We start from the raw sequence: 22240 nt of genomic DNA on the forward strand, positions 1-22240 counted from the left end.
ATTCCAATATTCAGGTTTAATAAGCCAAACTTGGCCACCTTCTCCCAATATGTCAATTAAAATTAAATAACAACACAAAATAGGGAAAATATTATTTAATCTGGTAATATTGCTTGGGAGAGGTACAAATAACAAGACCAGTGGTCCCTGGTCCATTTGTAAGGTACTGACATGAGGTTTAGGTGTAAATAGGGGTAAAGGAGTATGCATAACTAAGCATTCTTGGTCATGGTGTGGTCTGGCTCATCTCCCACCCATCATTTGTCTTGGATACAGTGTCAGCTGTAAAGTGGTAAGACAATTTGTTAAAATTGTGATATCTCTGGGGAAAATAAAGTACCTTGCTTGGGTGACATGAGGCCTTCAGCTTTTCTCTTTCCTTAATATGAAATTTCTTTCTGCAATATGACATCAAATAACCTGGGTGACATTTTTTAAAAGTTTTATAGCCATAGGGTGGGTCTCAAGTGTGACTCTTTTTCTCATTAATTTTTTTTTGAGTTTTTATTTTTTATGCAGTGTATTTTGATCATATTATTTCTTTATCTCTGTTTAGAGTATCTTTGGTGGGTACAGGATGGGTACAGTAGTATTTCCAAGCTGTGGATTTTTCAGCCTAGTACTTCCAAGACTTTTTGCTATGATGCCAGTTCCCAGAACCAGGGTATTTCTTCTGTTGTGCTTACATACATGTTTAAAGTTTATTTTATGCATTACTTTATACAGGGATATCTGTGTTATTAAACTGACACACTCTACCCTATTTCAAAACTTGAATCTGGAAATATCATTTCTTTATCCCAGCAATGGTGTATAAAATTATATTTTTATCATTACACTTCATCATGGCATGGTTGGCCTCATCCATATTAGGTAAGTTGTCCATGAACACATGACTATTAAATGATAAAGCAAAAAAAAAAAGTACCTGTTCTTTCCTTTACTATGTCATAACTCTGACACGTTTCAAGGAAATAAATTGTATTTTAAGGATAAGTGAATAAAAATAATGCCTAAGATTACATTCCCGAGGGTTCTCTGTATTGTATGTGAACAGAAATAGCACAAACTTCTCTAAAGGAAAAATGTTTTTCAAGCCTGAAAATTCCATTTACCAAGGGATTAAAAATTCCATCTCTTCATCTCAGGTCTGTTTACTATCCACCCATTTTCTTCCTGTACAAGCTGGCTGGATATATTTGAAAGATAGAAATAAGCTAATCCCCATCTATATACTATACTTGAGTAACCTGAAAACAAAGAAAACCTTTCTTTCCTAACATCTTCAGCAAAGTCCAAGGGATATGTCACTGTGCACTGATTTCAGTAATGGGCTGGTGACCAAATCCTACTGCAAAGCTGTGTATGGTCTAATGAAGACATGATTAAGTAAGGAAAAATTAAGTAGAATGTGTTGTAAATGGCCAAAGACTATGCCTATGGTCAGATGTTGTCGAGGTCAATGTTACATAGATTACAGAAACTGCTAGACCGAGGCTTTCTCACAATCTTGTTTCCTCATCTAGGCTATACTTGATACCCATTCAGTGTCTGCCAAATTTACTGCACCCAGTGGCTCTAATATTTGTGTCTCTCCTCCCATTGTTTCCACTAGAATTTTTATACTGTTGCATAAGTAACTTACAGTCACTGGAAATCTAAGGACAAACTGTCAACCATCAGTTGACTAGTTATACACACTAGCTCCATATGAGACTAACATACAGAATCTGATATTCTAAGAAAAATAATTTTATGTCTTTCTCACATGAATTTTAATTGCAGTGATGCCCAAGGTACCTTGCTCTATGCACTTACCTAGAAACTGAGACTTTTGTGGGGTTCATCCTCTTAGAAGTTTGATTCTTAAGATGGCTTGGTTAGTTACATCCACCTGGGAGGCAGATGGGAACATGGAAGTGTAAGACATTATTTACGAAAGTGTTGAGTGGGGTCGTCACAGGTCCCTTCTATTGCCTAGAATTCAAATACAATGATATCTCCACATGCAGTAGGGGCCAAGGTTCTTGCATTTCAGCAGTCATCTTCATCACCAAATGAAAATCCTCCTTTGGAGACAATCATTGACCTTTGTCCCAGAATGATTTGTTGAGTGAATATGCAATCTCACCAAACTTTGTTCCAATTAAGATTGAAGTGCTAGGATTTCTTGTTTCACATTTTATTTCATTTTAATTTTATTTTAAGTATTTTTTATCTTTTCTTCCAGTTTTAATAGGAAAGAGTCAGATAATCTTGACTATAGATTCAATAGGATTCCTAAGAAAATAAGTACCAAGCTTTATCTGGGTTCTATTGAAGACTGTCTTAAGAAAGTAGAGTAGCCAGTAACATCATGGAATGAATGATGATATTATATAAAAGGGTCCTATAATGGCTGTTTGGTCTAGCACATCATTTTGTAGTAAGGGAATAACCTTATAGCTTGTTGACATTTTCTGAAGAAAAGGAAAGAGACGGTAAATAAATTGGCATAATTTATATTGAGTAATTGCAGTGTGGCTCTCCTCTTGTAGGAACAAATACATGGGATACTTTGTCTATTTAACTCAGTAACTCAGTTAGGATCATATATTTCAATTTACCTGCAAAAATAAAGCACAGTAATCTTGTTTAAGAAATACTAAGAGGTAACATTTAAACAGTTCTTAACACATCCACTATTTTATATAGATTATCTCCTTTAATCATTTGCATAACTTCATGAACGTGGAATCTCTTTGAAGTTCAGGAGTAAGCATTAGAGGCCAAGTAAGAATCCTAGACAAGTCTTCCAGTTAGTTAAAAAGCAGGCTTGGGATTTAGCCAAGTTCTTGCCCTTTCAAGCAAGCTGGCATCTTTGTTCATTAATAGTCACTGTTGTTACTTGCATGCCCCCAAGTGGAGGAAAACCAAAGGTCACATGGTGTCTGAGTAGAATTCATTAGCAGTATCAATGGGGAAGAAAACCCTAGAAGAGGTATGGTCTAGACAGGGCAGTGCGCTGTCAGGCAGAGTCCCTGAGAGCTGAGGGGGAGGCAGGGGCTGCCACGCGTGAGATACAAGGACAAAGCCCTTTTACCGTGGGTGCATTGTGCAATGTGTGTACTTGTTATTGGGTGACATATGTCTTTGTTTGCCTATAATTCCACAGCGTCTGTTAGAACCTGTTGGTGCCTTGCTTCCAGGGTGATAAATGCATGGAGACAGCTCACTGGGCGGATGGCTTCTGTGTGCTTAAAGGAAAAAAATTCAGGCTTAGGCAATGCAACTTTTTATTCTCTGGATAAGAAGGAAAGGAGGTGTGTGTTTTTGTGTACATGTAGATATGAGAATAGGCTCATAATGTGCATAATTGTACACATACACAAATGTATGTGTGAAATATATCTTTTTTTTCCTGTGCATCTCTCCAGCTGAAAAGGAAGTCCTCTCTCACTGTCATGACATTTTCTCTGAGAAGGTATGAGACTTGGATGACCATTCTGACTTATTAAAACAACCTTCTTTTTTTTCCAATTGCACAATTCTTGATCTAAAAGGGAGAAAACAAAGGAAAACTAAGTTCATATCTCTCCAGGCTTCTTGTTCTGGTAACATAATAGCATAGTTGGCCTTTAGGAGAGGGTCAGACAGGGGAAGGAGAGATTTGAGAGTCTGTGTACCAGCTTCTTTGCTTCTGTTTTCTCAACCAGACTTCCAGGAAGACTCCTCCCTCCCCCACATGTCCAGTTACTCATTGGGGAACCAGGCTCAAACAACTTCAGAATAAGATTTCCTCAGACATCCAATGAAGTATCCACTGAGCCTGGCTTCTCACTGTCTTGGAGACAGCATTTCTATTGAAACCAACAGATTTTAAGCTCTTCCACAAAACCACCGAACAAGAAAATAATTAATGGCCTTAAAAACTGCAGCATTTACTATATTCCTGAAGACTTTTTCAGTTTTTAAAATTTATGTTAGTTTTATCTAACACTGTGTAACAAGTTGTTATAAAACAGTTCAGCTTCAAACAAGGAACATTTATTTTCTCACATTAAGAGTGAGTAAAAGCTGTGGTCATGGGTTAATTGCTTGTGGTTCAAAGTCTCTCTTGAGGTTTATTCATCCTGTCAAGCAGGAGGGCAGTTTTATTGAAGTCCTGTGCTGGAAGAGAACATGTGCTTCCAAGTTCATTCACCTCTGAGGCTACTTGTAGAATTTGACTGCTGACCACAAGGTCTATTTCCTGGGATGCATCTGAATTTTCCCCAACTTTTCCCAGAGAATGAGATCAGAAACAGTAATACCTGTATAGGTTGGAAGATGAAGTCCTTTTGGAGCATGATCAAATAAATCACTAATCCTAACGTATTGTCAAGTGGAATGTTAAGCAGGTCATAGACACTAGATTACTGTGTGCCTCTGCATGCCTGCTAGAGCATTTCCCAACACCCCCAGTTGCCAGGCAAGGGAAGAGAGTGTGAGAGCAGAGATTTCCTTTAGTCTTCTCTGGAGATTGTTGTATGAAGCAAAAAGTATATTTTTTAAAAAAAAAAAAATAATGTTGAATCCACATTATTTCCTCAGAAAAAAAAAACTACATGCTTTTGTCTTGGTTCTAAACAGTAAGTTGTAATGAGAAAGTCACTATTAAGCACATATATTTTGATTTCTCAACTCTTTAAATAAACGTCACCAGTGTCAAATGATATGGTTCCTGTCTCTTGTGACCTTCTCTTCATTATTGTTGGACATGGCTACTTTGTAAGAGAGTAGAATGTATCAAATTTTGGAAAACTTTCAGTTTTGGTCATGCCATTTTTTGACTCATTTACCTGAACTTCAAATCCTTTCTTATCAAGGGAATTAAGATCCCTTTATATATGTATTGCTTTGAATTTAAAGAGATTAACATAAGATAAATTCACTGAAAGTATTTTATGGTTTGTCAGCCAGAGATGCTTGTGCTGTTGTAGTGAATGAGTCAAATATGGCATTCAGAGAAGTATATCTCAGTGGCAGAATATTTGCCTGGCACTTGGCCTTCTGTTCTGCCCTCAGCACCCTGGCTCAAATACATGACCCTGAAATATCCAAACATGTCCACTCAGTAGTTTGGGCATGGCTCCTTTTCACAGAGGTATAACTATTTTGCTTCCTGTGAAATGTTGAACTTCACAGAGTGGTCAGTCTATGACTGAAGTGATCCACTCAACTACTCGCTACACTCTTGAGTTAGAATTGAGTGTCTTCCAGTCTTGACTTTGTACAGACTTCTCATGCTACTTCTTCCTAATGGGTTTTATCTTCTATGTTATTGTGTACATCCACAACTGAGGTACAGTTTCCACTCTTATCAGTATAGTCAAAATCACTTATCATTCAGTTATCCCCTAAATTATTTCAGCTATCTTGGATGTTTTGAAGGTTAATCTCCATTGCCAACTTGACTAGATTTAGATCACCATAGAGATAAGTCTCTTGGCATGTCTGAAGGTTTCCAGAAAAGTTTGCCTACAGACTACTCACCCTGAGTGTAAGTGGTGCTTTTCAATGGGCCGGAATGCTGGACTGAGTCGGAGGAAGTAATTGAGCAGAAGACCTCATTCTCTACTCCCTGCTTTCTGACTGTGAGCACAACATGTCCGGCTGCTTCATTCTCTCCCACCATGCCTTGCCTGCCATGTTTATTAGACTCAAATTGTACTATGTCATACTGTGAGCCAAAATAAACCTGTCTTCTGTTCAGTCACTTCTCGTCAGGTATTTAGCTACAGAAATGAGAAAGTAATTAATGCAGTGGTAGAGAATAGAACCTCATGTGATGGTATGGATTGAGCCAACACTTCTGACTCATTTGCTAACAAATCCTAACTCATGGTCTAACAAAATTGTACCTACTATTATCACCGAACACATTTTTGTTGCTGTTGAATGTTGTAAACCTGGTAGTAGCGAAGATGGTTCCTACTCTGGGGAATCCCTATAGACTCTCTTCATTAATACTCAGTTTTCTTTGCCTAGCGCTGATTCTCTCTGATTAACCTTAGCATGCACCTCTTACCATGGTACCTAGGAATGAATGGAATGCTCTGTCTGTTGTCCTCCAGGAAAGGAGGACATTTGTATCATCATTTCAGTTCTAATGAGGCTGCTGAACATAACCGTGAATGCTTTAATCTTGTCATTGGCAATGCAACTATTTGTTAATTTGTTGGCTTTTATAAAGAGTTTTATATATTTTGAAAATTCCACACATGAGTCCTCCAGCTACATCACTCTCCTTTCTCTTCCTTCCCCCAACTCCTTCTAAATCCATCTCTTCTTTAATTATTGTTACATGTATATGCACAAATGCACATATAACATACTTAATCCAATTAGCTTCTATGAACAAACATATACTCACATACATGTGTCCAAAGGTGACTGCAGGGGATTGGACAACCTATGTGGAATTTACTGACTATATATGTTTGAATTTTTAGACCCATTCCCACCTGTCATATATCTTTATCACTGTTGCCCATCCAGGAAAGAAAAGCTACGTATGTGGCATAGATGCAATAACAGAGGGACATCTTGCTGACATGTTCTCTGTCTTCTCAATTCAGCCCCTAGAGTGGACAAAATCATTACACCGTGAATGTTTTGAATTAACTCAGTTGATTATGAAGAATCCCTTAAACTTTCCCTTTAAATTGAATTCAAGATTCTCTTTCCAGACTGATTCAATTAAGATTCATTTTAACTGCAGAACCCTGTCTTCATAATGGTTCTTTTAAAGTCCTTTAAAAGACATGTATCAAATTCCCAAGTGCTGTCTGGTTTCTGGTTTTACCTCTAATTCTCTACTTAATGAAGCTGAAAAAAGTGGGTGATTATATTGTTCCTTTGTTTTTATTGGACAGGCCCAAGAGAATTGGTCCAATTCTGCTGAAATACTACTAATTTGACATTTTCATAAGGCTTTAGAACATGTTCCGTGTATGTGCAGAATGTGAGATAGCTTCTGATTTCCCTTCCCTCCCCCATTTTCTTATTTTCTTCCCCGTTCCTTCTTTCCTTCTTTCCTTTCTTCCTTCCTTCCTTCCTTCCTTCCTTCCTTCCTTCCTTCCTTCCTTCCTTCCTTCCTTCCTTCCTTCCGTCCCTCCCCTTCCTTTCTTCCTTCCTTCTTCCCTTTCTTTGATCCTTCTCTCCTTTCTTTGTGGTGTACATGTATGTGTATGTGCATGTATGTGTGCACATGTTTGCAGGCTTGCTGATAGACGACAGAGATTGATGGAAGTGTTGTTCCTTATCTTTTCCCTCCCTTATTTTTTGAATCAGGGACTCTCACTGCTGCAGAAGCTCACTTTTACAACTAGAGTGGATTATCATTGAGTCCCAAGGATTCCACTGTTCAGTGCAAGTGATACTCAGTGCCACACACAGCTTTTTCCTGGATGCTAGGGATCCATACTCATGTCCCCGTGCATTCATAGTGAGCCCTTTACCCATGCCACCATCCCCTCCCACATGGAGGAGCAATTTTTGATATTTTTTTTTGTCAGAATGCTATCTGTTGATGCTAGAGAAACAGCATCCTACTATTTCAGACTTGCTTCTTCCTGTGGATCTTGGCTTATTGTGTAATGGGATAAACCAGGGAAAAGCTATGTGACAGTGTAGTGTGGTCTGGGTGTACTAAGTACCCTTCCAAGGAACTCAAATCATGTTGTCTAGAATCTGAGACAGTTATCTTTGTTTGGATGATTTATGCCATAAAACTTTGTTTAGAGAAAGTGACTTGGACTTATGTCCAAGCACAAAAGTGAATATAAGTACAAACTATTCAGGAGAATTTGGTGGGTGTCACTTAGTTGCTAGAAAAAATACAAGAAAAGATAAGCTTAAGGTGTTTTTTTTTGTTTATTTATTTTTGTGAGTGTATTTCTTTCCCTCTCTCTTTCCCTTTTTCTCTCTCTCTTTCTTTCTTTCTTTTTTCCTTCCTTCCTTCCTTTCTCTCTTTCTACTATATATTTTTTGTTTATAATGTGGGGAATTTAAAGGGCAACCAGGTTATAGATTCAAAAATCATCCCCACTGTTTGTTCCTGCTCTCACATCTCTTTTCCATGTTCACATGTCTTTTCATTAAGATTATGAAAGACCCAAAGTAGCTCCAAGATTGCATGGTTTACATTCTAATAATTACTCTACCAAGACCCATGACCCAAAAGGAGTAATTATCATTGCTTTTTGCCCATGCATATCTGTCCTCCAGGACATTTCTGCACCCTGAAATTGGTGCATCCATGAGAGCCAGAAGCACCCAACTCCCATAAAGAAAGGACACAGACCATGAAATTAGCACTTCCACATTAGCTAAATAGATGCATTGTCAAATTGGCTTCTAAATATCTAGCTCATAGGCACAGACAAACACAACTCTTAGCCTTAATCAAAGTAGGCTCTCCTTTCAATCAACAATGGAAAAGGCAGAGACTCGTGGTTGTGCAAAGTGATTAAGAGATTAAGAGATTGGTGTGTGCCCAGGCCTGAATAAGACAGCTATAGGATACCCTGTGAGGATTATGGAACAATACAGAAGAGAATGGCTGTGAAATATCTCCTAGGTAAATAGGTGAAGATAGATATGTCTGCCAAGGGTCTGCAAAAAAAGAGGCTCCTCAACAGTTAAACATGGATAGAGGTAGAACATGGAGGCTTCTGTCCTTCACTGTTGATCTACTAGCTTTTGATAGATTTAGGAAGCAGGAAAATCATTTCCTTTATCTGTGAGCCCAGAAATGAGCCTACTAGGCTCAAATAGACACTGCTTAAACTAAATGCATCAGAAATCAACACCAACAGTCATGAACCTGGGGAAGGAACAGGTAGAGATGAGGTTGGATGATAAGGTGGTAAGAGATTGGGTAGGTACAAAGAAATCAAAATACATTATAGACATGGATAAAATTCTCAAACAAAATGAGTAAATAAAAAGTAAAAAAAATCCTAAAGGAATTAAAAGCAATTTTATGTATGCTTAGCTATTCAAAGTTAAGGATTGTATGTCACACATAAAGCCTCAATTTTAAAGAGAGCAAATCTGAAGTTAGGGCAGTATTATGAAACATTTATTGGCATACAACACATCTTTAAGAAATCTGAACTTGTATCAAATGATACACAGTGGAGATCTCTAGAGATTTATGGGAAGTCATTTGATATTTTGACATAAGTGTATTTTGTGCAACATAAGGTCTCAAATACTTCACTCATTAAATTTGAAACATTATAATTTCTTCTTTCCATTTTCTGAAATGTTGTCTTATAATCTATTGTCACACCACTGTGCAGTAGAGAAGCACATCTATCTGTCAATTAGTAACGATTGCTCCACTTTTCTATGCCCCACACACCTTCCATTCCTTCCCAGCCATTGAGAACCACTGTTCTATCCCACTTCAACGAGAACTTCAGGTTACACACAGTCATGAACTCATATACATCCTATCTTTCTGTTCCTGGAGCATTTCACTAACTATACCAACCTCTAGGTCTGTACATTTTGTTGTGTATGACAGGGATTCCATTCTTTCTGTGGCTGAACAGTATTCTGCTATGGGAGGACTAATTTTGATTCTGGTGTGGAACCAGAGGCTGTATTTCTAAAAGGACTAGTGAAGTTGTTGCATCTTGTTTGTGGACCACACATTGATTAGTTCATTAATGGTCATTTGCAATAGATGGAGAATAATGGAGGATAAATGAGGGTGCATGCTGAGAGTAAGCATGGGGGCCTAAGAAAGCCTGAACCTCAGTTCAGTCCTATGATCCTTGATTCTTATCATCAGCATTCTTCCTCTTAGATTCTCTGCTTGCAAAGTGAGGGATTTGTGTTAATGGTCTCCTGCCAGGGAGGAGCACACCTCGGGGAACTTCTGTTGTGGAAGGCTGGGGTGCACTTTTGACTAGTTTTATGATCTTGATCAAATTACTTGAATCTCAGGTTTATTATTTTGTTCCTTTATCATTTGCCTCCTAAATCAAATTCTTAACATGTTTGGCACACACATAGAGGCTTGTCTCTGTACACTTTGTCACTTGCCCTTCCTGGTTTCTGGTTGCTGGTAAGAGGTGCCAGTTAAAGTTTGATATGAAACATAGATATCATCACATGTATTCTGATTTTCCCATCTCTATTAGAAGGGCCTAGAATTTGAGTCACATCTACATGTTTCTATCTAAGGTTCCATAGGAAATGGTTCTCCTGAAGTTCTGAATAGGATTTTTGAAATCTTCTTTCTGTCTCTGCTCCTTAGGTCAGAAGTGACAATGGAGTCCCCCTGCATCTCTTCCTCGGACCATTGGCATATTCTGGTTCTCTAAACCCTGCTGTAGCCAGCAATGACTAATGATTCTCTCATTGCTCAAGGTTAGCAGGGGTTAGAATATCTAAGTTGCTTACTTCGTGTGAGAACTACGTGTTGTGGAATATTCCTTATGCTGTGTAAAGATGTATCACTGTGATTGGTTTAATAAAAAGATAAATGGCCAATAGCTTGGTAGGAGGTATAGGCAGAACTTCTGGACATGAAGAGCTCTGGGGAAAAGAAATGGAGTGTTACCAGTCAGGTGCGGAAATGCCAGGATAGGCAAAATGGAGAAGAGGTAACAAGAGAGAGAAGAATGTAGATTTAAAGATATGGTTCAATTAAGGTATAAGAGGTAGTTACAAACCAGCCCAAGCTAAGGCAAAGATTTTATAATTATTAGTAAGTCTCCATGTCATTTTTTTTGTGAGCTGAGCTGGTGACCCAAAAATAAAAGTCCATCTGCAATTATGTATGATGGATTTTGAGTGTGCCTTTCATGAACATTAAGATCACTACTCTTTAAGGTATTTCTATACTTGATTAAAGTTATACTACAAAGCCCATAGTAATATAAATGGTATGGCACTGGCACAAAAACAGATGAATAGATCAGCAGAGCAGAAGAGAGAGCCTGCACATGAACCTCTACTATAATAACCAACTGATTTTGAACAATGATGACATAAAACACATTGAAGAAAAAGATAGCCACTCAATAAATGGTGCCTTAAAAATTGGATATCTACATGTAGAAGCTTGAAACTAGGTCTTTATCTGTCACTCCGAATAAAACTAAACTTATTCTAAATGGATGAATGACCTCAACAAAAGATGAGAAAATCTGAAACTGTAGAGAGCACCTTCAAAAGACAGACATAATAAGAAATTTTAGAGTGAGGAAATGAGACCAGTAATCAAGAAAAAGGATCTTGTAACATTTAATAGAATTATCTCCAATGGGACAAACAACTACATTTTTTAGAGGCCCGATTAAGAAAACTCATGCATAGTCCTGGTCAAAAGCCCATGACTAGGGAGGTCATATAGGCTCAAGAGCATTCTTATAGAGTCCTACATCTGTTATTTGGTAAATTGAAATGTTATCAAACTATCTTCTAAATATTTACACTTCTAACCATTTATCAATGGTGCTCTCAGCCTTGCTCAGAGAAGTGTCTTCTTGTCATGTGCAGCCGTCAATGCAGAGGTTTATAACTGCTCAAGATGCCAAGAGGAGGTTATGATGAGTGCCCAGTGATAAAGGGGACATCCATTCACAGCTGTGGGATAATGATCTTGTACACTTTAAGGATTTGTCACTCATATTGGTTTAATATAATACTGGTTGGCCAGTAGTCAGGCAGGAGGTATAGGTGGGGCGACCAAACCAGGAGAATTCTGGGAAGAGGAAAGGCACAGACCTTGTTACCAGCCAGACACAGAGGAAGCAAGATGAGAATGTCTTACTAAGAAAAGGTACCAAGCCATGTTGCTAAGCATAGATAAGAATTATGGGCTAATTTAAGTTTTAAGAGCTAGTTAGTAATAAGCCTGACCAATAGGCCAAACAGTTTAAAATTAATATAAACCTCTGTGTGTTTATTTGGGACTGAACAACTATGAGACTGGGAGAGACAGAAACTTCCATCTACAACTCACCCCAAGGTTTGGAGAACATTGTGGTTGAAGATAGGGAGATGTAAGAACCAGAAGACAGGGAGAAATAGTATGAAATGCTATTATCTGGATGCAACATGTGGCCACTGCGCCTATGAATGTAAAGCAGCTGTGGTTACATGTACAAGAATGGCAAAGAAATCCACCTATTCCACATTTTCGACTCATTATACCAGCATGAGTTTGGAAGGAATTCATAAGACTTCACCTCTAATTGACGAAGATCTATCGACAGTACGTAGCTTTTGAGAGAGTGGTTGTCATTTTCCTTTAGGGGTGTAGTTCCTAGTATAGGCAGACAACATTAATCAGATTCAGTGGTTTCCAAAAAGAAAATTTGGTAGGAAATGAAGGTTGTGGGATAGAAAGTATAGGAAAGTTTGGGGAAATATGGAGGGGATATTTGGATTGATATGACCAGGATACCTTACATACGTGAATTAAATTGTCAAAGATTAAAAAAAGCATATTCTAAAACAAAAAAAAATATGACAAACATTTAAAAAAATAAAAAGAATGCAGATGGTGTTAGAGGAATGACAATTGATGAATTCTCTGAGTTCCACTCAGGTGCAACTGCACATATAGCACACTTACATACACAGCCCACACACAGATAGGTGAAATGTGAGATTAGCCTGTAACATGCTGTTGCCTACCTACTGTGACTACTGAAGTGATCTTGAGTAGACCCTGCTGTCTCTCTGATGCAATTTCTTAACTTGAAAAGAGATGTAGTTGCCCTAAACCAGCACATATTTTTCTCATCCCTCTGTACTCAAAAACTCCATTTTGTTTTGGGAACATCTAGATGGAATGAGGTTACAATATTTCTTACCCTTGATATCCTTCCACATAGTGAAGACATATTAAGAGTTTTTTTTTTCTATAAAACACACAGCAGCAATGGGGAGAGACAACTGGGTAAAGAACTCTGACTAGGTGTGTTTTCTAGAATTAGATGTCACTGTCAAATGTCCAAATAAACAACCAACAAAACTGGAAATCTGAGATTTCTTTTTCTCTTAGTATTGTTTTAAATATTGTCTTCATTTTCTGATGTTATAATACAGTTATATTGTTTCCCTCTAGACCCTCTCATGTATCCCTAATCTTGCCCCATTCAAATACACAGTCTCTTTAGCTTGTTACATATATGTGTGTACCTAAATACATAAATACAGCATGTTCAGTTTATATAATGGCACTTGTATATGTCTGTTTTTAGGGCTGACAATTCAATATCAGATAACCACTTGGTGTGCTTTTCCATGGAGAAGACATTGCTCCCAATCTCAGCAAACCTGAGTTTTCGGTCGTTCTTTGTCCTGAATTGAAGCCTTGTGAACTTTCCTTTATTCACACACCCATGTCGATGGGTGTCATCACTACACAGCTCAGATAGACATATTGGTGAGGCTTCATGGGTGTCAGTTCTCACAAATGCAGTGTAGTAAACCCATTTCTAGTAAACACACTCTAACAGTAAACTCCCTGTTCCTCTGGCTCTTAAAAACTTTCTCCCCAGTACTGTGTAATGAGTGCTGGGTGCAGGAATTGTATTAAAGGTTTGTCAGTTGGAGATAGGTTCCACAACTCTTTATTTTGTTTGCTGGAAAAATAGAAAGCATCTTCAACAAATGATTCTGAGAAAACTGCAAGCCCACATGCAGAAGAATGAAATTAAACCCAGATGTATCTATCACCCTGCATTAAAAACTAACTTCAATGGAGCAAAGATCCAAATACTGAAACCTGAACCATTGAAGCAGCTAGAAGGTAACATAGTCGGTAGCTGCCACACTATAGACATAGAAAAGGACTTTCTGATTCAGACTTAAGGTCAATAGTTGACAAGTAAAGTTCATAAAACTTTTGCAAAGCTAAAGAAACAAAGAGGCAGCACACTCAATGGTGGTAAATATTTGTCAGCTGACAGAGAATTAATATTAAGACTATATAAAGAACTCCAAAAACAAAGAGACAAAACAGACAATCAAAAATCTGTTGTGGGATTCCCCTTTGTATGTTATGAATATACTTTATTACCATTGGTTATTAAAGAAGCTGTTTTGGTCAATGGCTTAGTAAATTCAGGCAGAAATCTGAACAGAGAGAGAGTGTATAGAGAGAAAGTGGGCAGAGTCAGAAAGATACCATGTACCTGCCAAAGGAGAAAGACACCTGCTGCCAGCCAGAACCTTACCAGTAGGCCACAGCCTCATGGCGATACACAGATTGATAGAAATGGGTTAATTTAAGATGTAAGAGTTATCTAGAAATATGCCTAAGCTATTGACTAAACAGTGTTGTGATTAATATAGTTTCTGTGTGATTATTTGGGATTGAGCTACCGGGAAACAAATGAGCAGTCTCTGCCTACCAAAAAACAAAACAAAACAAAAATAAAAGAACAGCTCATTCAAATTATGAGTCTGAGAAATGACAGAGAGTTATTTAAAGAAAAGAAAAGTGACTGGGAAATATCTCAAAAATATGTTCATCATTATCACAACTAGAAAAACACAAATAAAAACAGCTGTAAGATTTTATCTTACCACATTCAGAATCAATAAAACAAAGGACAGCAAATGTTGAAGGAGAAAGGGACCCTCCTTTATTGTTGATGTGATTGGAAACTGGTCCAGCTATTCATAATATGAGTTTTTATTGTATGACATAATTATTTACAAAGAACTCAAAAATACAGGGGCCAAAAGGTTAATGTCTTCTTTCTATATGACCAATTGAGTTTATAATTTCTTTTTGAGCCTAGGAAGGATGTTATTCCTGATGGGAAGGTAATCAATCAGTGGCTATATCATTGAAGACCTTCCCATTTTTCGACATAAGAAGAATGGCGTGGGGAGAATCTATTTTCAGATGTTCCTGTGGAAAATGCAGTGGGTTCTGCAGCGAAACTATAAACTCCAGGACCTAGGAGAAATGCTGATTTTACCATTATTAATTGCTAACTGAATTATGCAAGTCTTCATTTCTCACATTTCAAAATGTAGACAATGTCAATTACACTTAAAAAATTTGATAGATAAAATTAGAGAATGTACATCCATTAATTAAGTCATCCCACTGCCCAGGAATGGAAACAGACACTTCCCCCATCAGTAGGAAAACTGTCTTGGTGATCATAGTGTAAGAAATGATGGCATCTTTGTCTCTGTGGGACAGGCATGTGTGCTTGCCTGCCTCTGATGGCTTTGCTGCTACTGGTAACACATCTTAGCATATCAGATTCTACTGACATCAAACAGCCCCAGGAAAGATTAACTGCCCTGAATGCCACACTCTGTCATTTTCAGCATGACTTCATCCGCAGATATCACAGGGGATTTCTCATAAAACCCAGCTTAGTGAGTTAATCAACCTTCGGTAGGTATTAGAGGACAGACTGCTTGTGCATTTCAAAGGCTCTCTCTTCCTAAATCATTCCAGATCGGGGGTCGGAACAATTTTCCTCCCTCCTGCCGCTAACTGGTCAGAATGTATTGAATACTTTTTACTTACTCTGGTTTGAGTATAATCTTTGCTAGTCCTCATATGCTTAATGAATGCATCCCTTTCTTTGTAGGCTGACTGTGAAGGGGAGAGGCTCCTTTTTATTGGAGTGGTAAAGGTTTAGATCTTGAAAAGTGGCAATCCAAGCTTAAGTTTGCAAAACTCTCATCCTTTGCAGAGTAGTTCAGGGGACATTTAAGCTTTAATGGATAAATTTTAACTTTAACATAAGTTGATATTAATGTTTATTAGTTATTGATCTCTACTTATTGTGTGACAAGCATCTTATACCAAATAGTACATCATAGGAGCTGCAGGAGCAAAATCCTATGACTCCTTATTCTAAACTGTGAGAATAATACACTGATTTAAGTGAAACATCAAGATCTATCTAAATCTGTATTGTCTTCCTCTCTAATTTGTTCATAATTCCCGTACGTATTTTTTGCTCCACAATAAGAGATGTTTGTTTACATACACAGAGAAACTAAGTCAGTGTGGCTGAGCTACCTAATCAGAGCTTAACCCCAGATGAGTGATGCATGTTATTATTCTAAATGCTTTTCACCTTCAGAATAGAATAAAGATGTTGAAAAATTGGTGTAGCTGAAGATTTTCAGTCCAAGGAAAATGGGTGTTTTGAAAGAGGAGTATAATTTACTGATAATTCATTAGCTCTAAGCTCATATGTGAGTGAGATTCCTACCTTCCAGGATGTTTCAGAAGAAGAAGATTGCAAGAATCAGAGATTTTTGTCTGTTTAGTGTACCGATATACTTCACACATTAAGTAGTGTTTGATGGAGAAGTTGATATTAGTTGGATATATAGTTGATATATAATTGTTAATTTGTTTACTGTGCTGTCTCTAGTGTTTGTATGCATACCATCCTGTCTGGAGCCCTTCTGGGTACTTGTAAATGTTGTGGTGGTGAGCCCAACTTCAAGGATGGGAAGCTGTGCCGGGCAATGGTGGCGCACGCCTTTAATCCCAGCACTCGGGAGGCAGAGGCAGGCGGATCTCTGTGAGTTCGAGACCAGCCTGGTCTACAAGAGCTAGTTCCAGGACAGGCTCCAATGCCACAGAGAAACCCTGTCTCGAAAAACCAAAAAAAAAAAAAAAAAAAAAAAAGAATGGTCTGAGCCTCCCTTGTGTGGCATCTGTTTAGGGTGATCAGTGCTTGTCCTTACTTTGGTGGGATCTGAAAAGTGTGAATTTCACTAATCCTAGAGTATTAACTTCTTGGCTCACAGATTCTTTAACATATGGCAGTGTGAATTTATTTCTCACATGCTATCATATGACAGGCCCAGGTTTCTCTCACATCAGGAATGAATGTCAACTTCCTTGTTATTCTCTCAGGTTAGTAGATAGAGCTATGGTCCCTACATTCTCATAAAGCTTAGACATTTATGAGTTTGGACTTTAGTAGACAGCTCTGCTGTCCAAAGGTGCCATGACCCGCATTCCCTAACCTTTCTTAATATTGAAAATCCATCCCTCAGGCACAGAATTTCATATTTGGTTCCAATTCCTCCATAATTCTCTAGTTTTTATCAATTTGTTTCCATTGTGCTTGCTCTTTATTTTTTACTGGATTACTTTAAATATGGAAAAGTAATACACTTTGGTGGAGTTTCCCTTCTATGTGTTCGATCAGCATTCTTTTTTTTTTCTTTATCTTGGAGAGAGAATAAAGCACATCATCTGAACGAAATGCCCGAGCACTATCACACAGAATAAGCTTTGATGTGGATGCAGATATTAAAATTGTAAGTTTCTGTTTAATAGATGCCTTTATTCCAGTCATTCTCATGATTGCTAAGGTCCTGCTGTGCCACAGGAGCCTAGCTCTCTCCTCCACATAGCATATGTCACCAGAAACACTTGCAGTTCGGCTAATGGACATTCCCCCATTTAGCTTCACTCATGTTTCCCTTACTTATTGACATCTTTAGCCACCCACTGCCACTTCTCTAACCCAAACTGTCTTGGGAAGCTTTTCCAAGGCATAGCGCCTTTTAAATCAACCTCTGTCATTTTTCCTCAAAGTTAACTTAAAAATGCCATCATCTGTTGCACGGCTGTCTTTTCATCTTTGAAAGTTTCTTGGATTTTTTTTTTTTATGTTCCACAACTTTTGTTGTTTTCAAGAATGACTTAAGGTTTGATAGGTATGCAATGCTGCTTTTTGTGGTTTTGGAATCCCACACCTGGTACTTGTATGAATCAAGGCAAAACCAAATTCTAAAGTTAGCAGGTATGGAAATTCTATGTCAAATAGGATAGTAAAGGTGAATGGCAAACGACGAGTCTAAATAGTGGTTATTGGTAATGACATCTATGAAATAAATTTCAAAAATGAGGCATTGTCTATATTTGGAGGCAGGGAGGATTTGTGGGCATGGCTTCAGACAAGGAGGCTACAGTCTCAATACTACAATTAAGACTCACAGTTAAGATTCCTGAAACAGAAAATTATTTGAGAACTGAGGGACAAGATGTATTTTATTTTTAAAAGATTTTGTTTCCAATTATTGTCAGTGTTTCTGTGCATAGGTTTGTCTATGTGAGTGCAGAACCCCAGAACTCCTATAATCTAGAAGCAGACTTCAGATCTTTTGAAGCTAAAGTTACAGGAGACTATGAACTTATATGAGAGTCAGGAACTGAACTCCAGTCCTCTGCAAGCATAGTCACACTCTCATTTGCCAAGCTACCTCCTCAGCTCCCAACAAAAGTTTTAAAATTTAAATTTTTTAAAAATGTATTTGATTTTTTTTCTGTTATTTGTGTTTTGTTTTGTTTTCCAGAGATAGGGTTTGCCTGTATTGTCTTGGATGTCCTTGAACCTGCGCTGTAGACCTTTGAACTCAGATCTACCTGCTTTTGCCTTCCAAGTACTGGGTTAATGGCATTTATTCTTTCTTTCTAATGCAGTGTGTACATGTGTGTGTTTACATTCACAATTTTGTTTTACTTTTGATGTTTCAGGGATTGAGTATCTAGATATTGGTGTCCAAATGCCTTATTGGTTTCAATAGAGGAAGATAGATTGTAGAGTCTGGGGAATCAGTAGACCTGGTGACATCCTGGGATGCACAACTGAGCAATATAACAACATACCTTTTCCCTCCAACCTCCTGTCACACAATAGAACCAGTGAGATGTGGCTGGAGAAGGCTTAGCTAGAAACAAAGAAAAATTGCCTTTCTTTGTGAATGGAGGAGAAGTAATTGAGAGTATTGTTATCCCTGCCATGCTTTTGCTGGGGAAACCTTATTAGGTTGTTACAGTCTCGGCAGATAAGTCTGAGAATTCATTTTTATTTATATGTGTTTGCTCGGCATTTCTGGTGATAGACTTCAGTTGTAAAGAGAGTTATAAACACCTTTTCTGCAGGCTGTTTTTACTGTACTGTGTCTGTGTTATTTCCAAAAGGCCCTCCGAGACCTGATTCTAAAAGGTCTTGTTGTTGGATAGAAGTCTACTTCTTGTTAGCTGCAGTCCAGAGAATTCTTGATTGGCATTCTGGAGCTGTTCCAATTACCTGAACTGGTCAGGGAAGGCAGCCGTGGGATACAGCTCTACTATGCACCTATGCATGCTGTTTGTGGAGTTATTATTCAGTCATTTATTAACTTAATGTGAATATTGATCCTTAATTTAAATACAATGTCTATATATCATCTATCAATCATTTAATATCTATCTAATTTATATACTTAAACTATTATAAGAAATGAAGGTATAATAATAAGAGATAAAAACAAACAAAGCAAAAGCACTGCATTCTTGGAACATATATTATTGTATAGGTTGGTGATAAAAAACAAACTGTCATAAAGTTTTATGCTAGTTGATCAATAAAAAATAATATTCACACTTGATGTCTCATGCCTGTAATTCCAGCAACTCAGGAAGTTAAGACCAGAAAAATCTTATGTTAAAGGCTTGCCTTGGGTATGTCAGGTGTGGAATTCCAGTCTGGAGAACTTAAACTTTAGTGAGAAATAGCAGTTATCTAGCATGTGTGAGATCTTAGATCAATCCTCAATGTCAACCAACCAATCAATCCATCAGTCAGTCATTCAATCCACAGATAAAGAAGTCAATAATTTCAGAGAGCAAAATAAAGATGAATCTACAAAAAGGCAAGCGTTGGCTTGAAGGAACCTCACTCCTATGAAGAACCAAGAAAACCAGAGTTGGAAGCACATGTAGTGTTTAGTGTGAGCATCAGTGAGAACTAGAGTTTCCTGGAAATCTTTGAATGGAAATGACTTGCCATACAAAAGACCGTGAGGAGAAAGGTGAAGAGCAAGTAGAAAGCTCTCCTGCAAACAGTCTTGGCATGGTTTTAGCAGATGAATATGGCTATTTTGGCTCAATTGTCATCACTACAAGGTGGGGCAGGAGGAGTGAACAGATAGAGGAGGATTGAGCATAAAAATGTCTAGTAACAAAAGCCATGCAACACCTGCCAAAGATGTTAAGTGCTTTGAGTAGAAAATGACAGGAGTTGATTAGCCATATCAAAGAACATTCTAGAACTTGACATAGGGAAGATGGGATTGCCAGAAAGGAGTGAGTTCAGTAATTGGCGTTCATGGGGGTGATGGTGGCAACAGGATGAGCTAGAGAAACTGACGAGGAGGCTTTTCTGTTTTCCATTTGTTTGTGGTTTTTGCTAGATATCTCAAGGTATAACATGAAACATTGTTCAGAGGACATTAGAAAACAGAACAAAGGATAATTCTTCAGTCTTTTTTTCTTTACCCTTGAATGCCTGGATGAAAGATCACCCCCTACAAAGATGGGAATACGGGAGAGTAGTAAATTAGAGAAGAGCTGACCTTCAGCGGGTGTATATTTCAGGGCACATGATTCAGATAGTCATGCAGAGAGCGAATGCCAAGAGAGATAATAGGGCTAAAGATATGCTCTGGAGCTCTGCAATATTTGGAGGTCAGGAACAGGAAAATGGTGCTTAAAAAAATGAGTGCACACAAAAGTCAGCAGACAACCAGAGATTTTGCTGTGCCAAAAATCAAGGACTAGAAATGTTTCAAAGAACAGAGAATCAGTTATGTCTAGATCTGCTGGTCAGCCATAGCAGAAGAAATAAGTCACGGCTACTGGATCCTGTGAGCAAAAGTTATTATTGCAGTTGAAAGGAATTTACTAATAAGATAATGGCACTCAGGACCAAAGGTAATGGACAGGTGTGATCAGCAGTTAAGGAGCAGGAACGTGAGGGCAGGAGGTCTTCCAAACAGTTTGCAAATAAGTTAAAGAAATAAAGAGGAGGGAAGCTGAGTGTAAGTCTGTGTAAGGAAGTTTCACTTAAGTCTATTCTCCTGTTTGATTCCCCTCCACTTCCTTCTCCACCACGACAATCTCTTCCTCTTTCTCTACCTTCTCCATCTCCTCCCCCTTCTCCTCATCTTCTCCTTTCTCCTCCATGTAGACAGAAATTTCTAGCCCACATGGTCCCACATCCATTCAGTTCCAAAGAAACACACAGAGGCTTGTATTAATTATAAACTGTTTGGCCCATTTGCTCAGGCTTATTATTAACTAGGTCTTACAACTTAAATTAACCCATAATTCATATCTATGCTTAGTCATGTGGCTTGGTACCTTTTTTTAGTGAAACATTCTCATTTTGCTTCCTCTGCATCTGGCTGGTGACAGCATCTCTGCTTTTCCTCTTCACAGCATTCTCCTAGTCTGGTTGCTCCACTCATACTTCCTGCCTGGTTACTGGTTTTATTAAAGCAATAAGAATGACAAATCTTTACACTGTACAAGAACATTATCCTAAAGTACTTCCTCCTCCATTGTGAGTAAATTTAAGCTTAATTTTTTATATCAATGTCTAAGGTGAGAAATTGGTTGGACAACATATCGTATTTCTAATACAGTGTCCAGAAGAACTTAAGTTTTAGCGTAGAGAAATATACTTTCAGGTACCAAGATCTTGGGTGACATATTCTCTATGTGTCAATTTGTATCTTATCCATTTTCACATCTGTTCTGACATCTCATTAACCTCAGAGGCTCAGTGACCCTCTATGGAGTGATTGAACTGACATGATACTGAATAAAATCAGTCAATGTGGCTGCTTTGGGTCATTTAAATTCATTTAATTAAGGCTCTTACTTTTCTTTCTTCTATTTATATTCTCTCTCCTCTCTCTGTCTCTGTCTCTGTCTCTGTCTCTGTCTCTCTCTCTCTCTCTGTGTGTGTGTGTGTGTGTGTGTTTGTGTGTGTCTTTCTGTCTATCTTTTTTTATGTTTTTCTTGAAAGATATGTAGTGATTTGTTTGGAAAAATCTTTTCCATTTCATCTTCACCCTGAGCCTCAAGAATGAAGCCTTCAGAGCCAGTAGACAAAACTGATCTTTTAGGTACGTACCTATGACTCTCCAATATTGTGAACATAGGTAAGCTGTACCTTAATGGTTGCTCACAGTGCACCATGCTAACAGCTCATGGATCAGGGACTCCCTAAGCAGTAGTATTCCCTGACATGATGGATCATTACAGTTTTGTTATAGCCTGTAGAGTCAATGAAGTGGGAAGAATGGACTATCATTTTTAGCCCCTTGGGAAAAGAGCTATTTTGCCTTCCCAATGGCACAACCTACCATTTTATCCATGTCCAGCATTTTACACTTTTTTCCTCAGGCTTCA

This window comes from Chionomys nivalis, chromosome 17 (assembly GCF_950005125.1).
Source record: "Chionomys nivalis chromosome 17, mChiNiv1.1, whole genome shotgun sequence".
NCBI lineage: Eukaryota > Metazoa > Chordata > Mammalia > Rodentia > Cricetidae > Chionomys > Chionomys nivalis.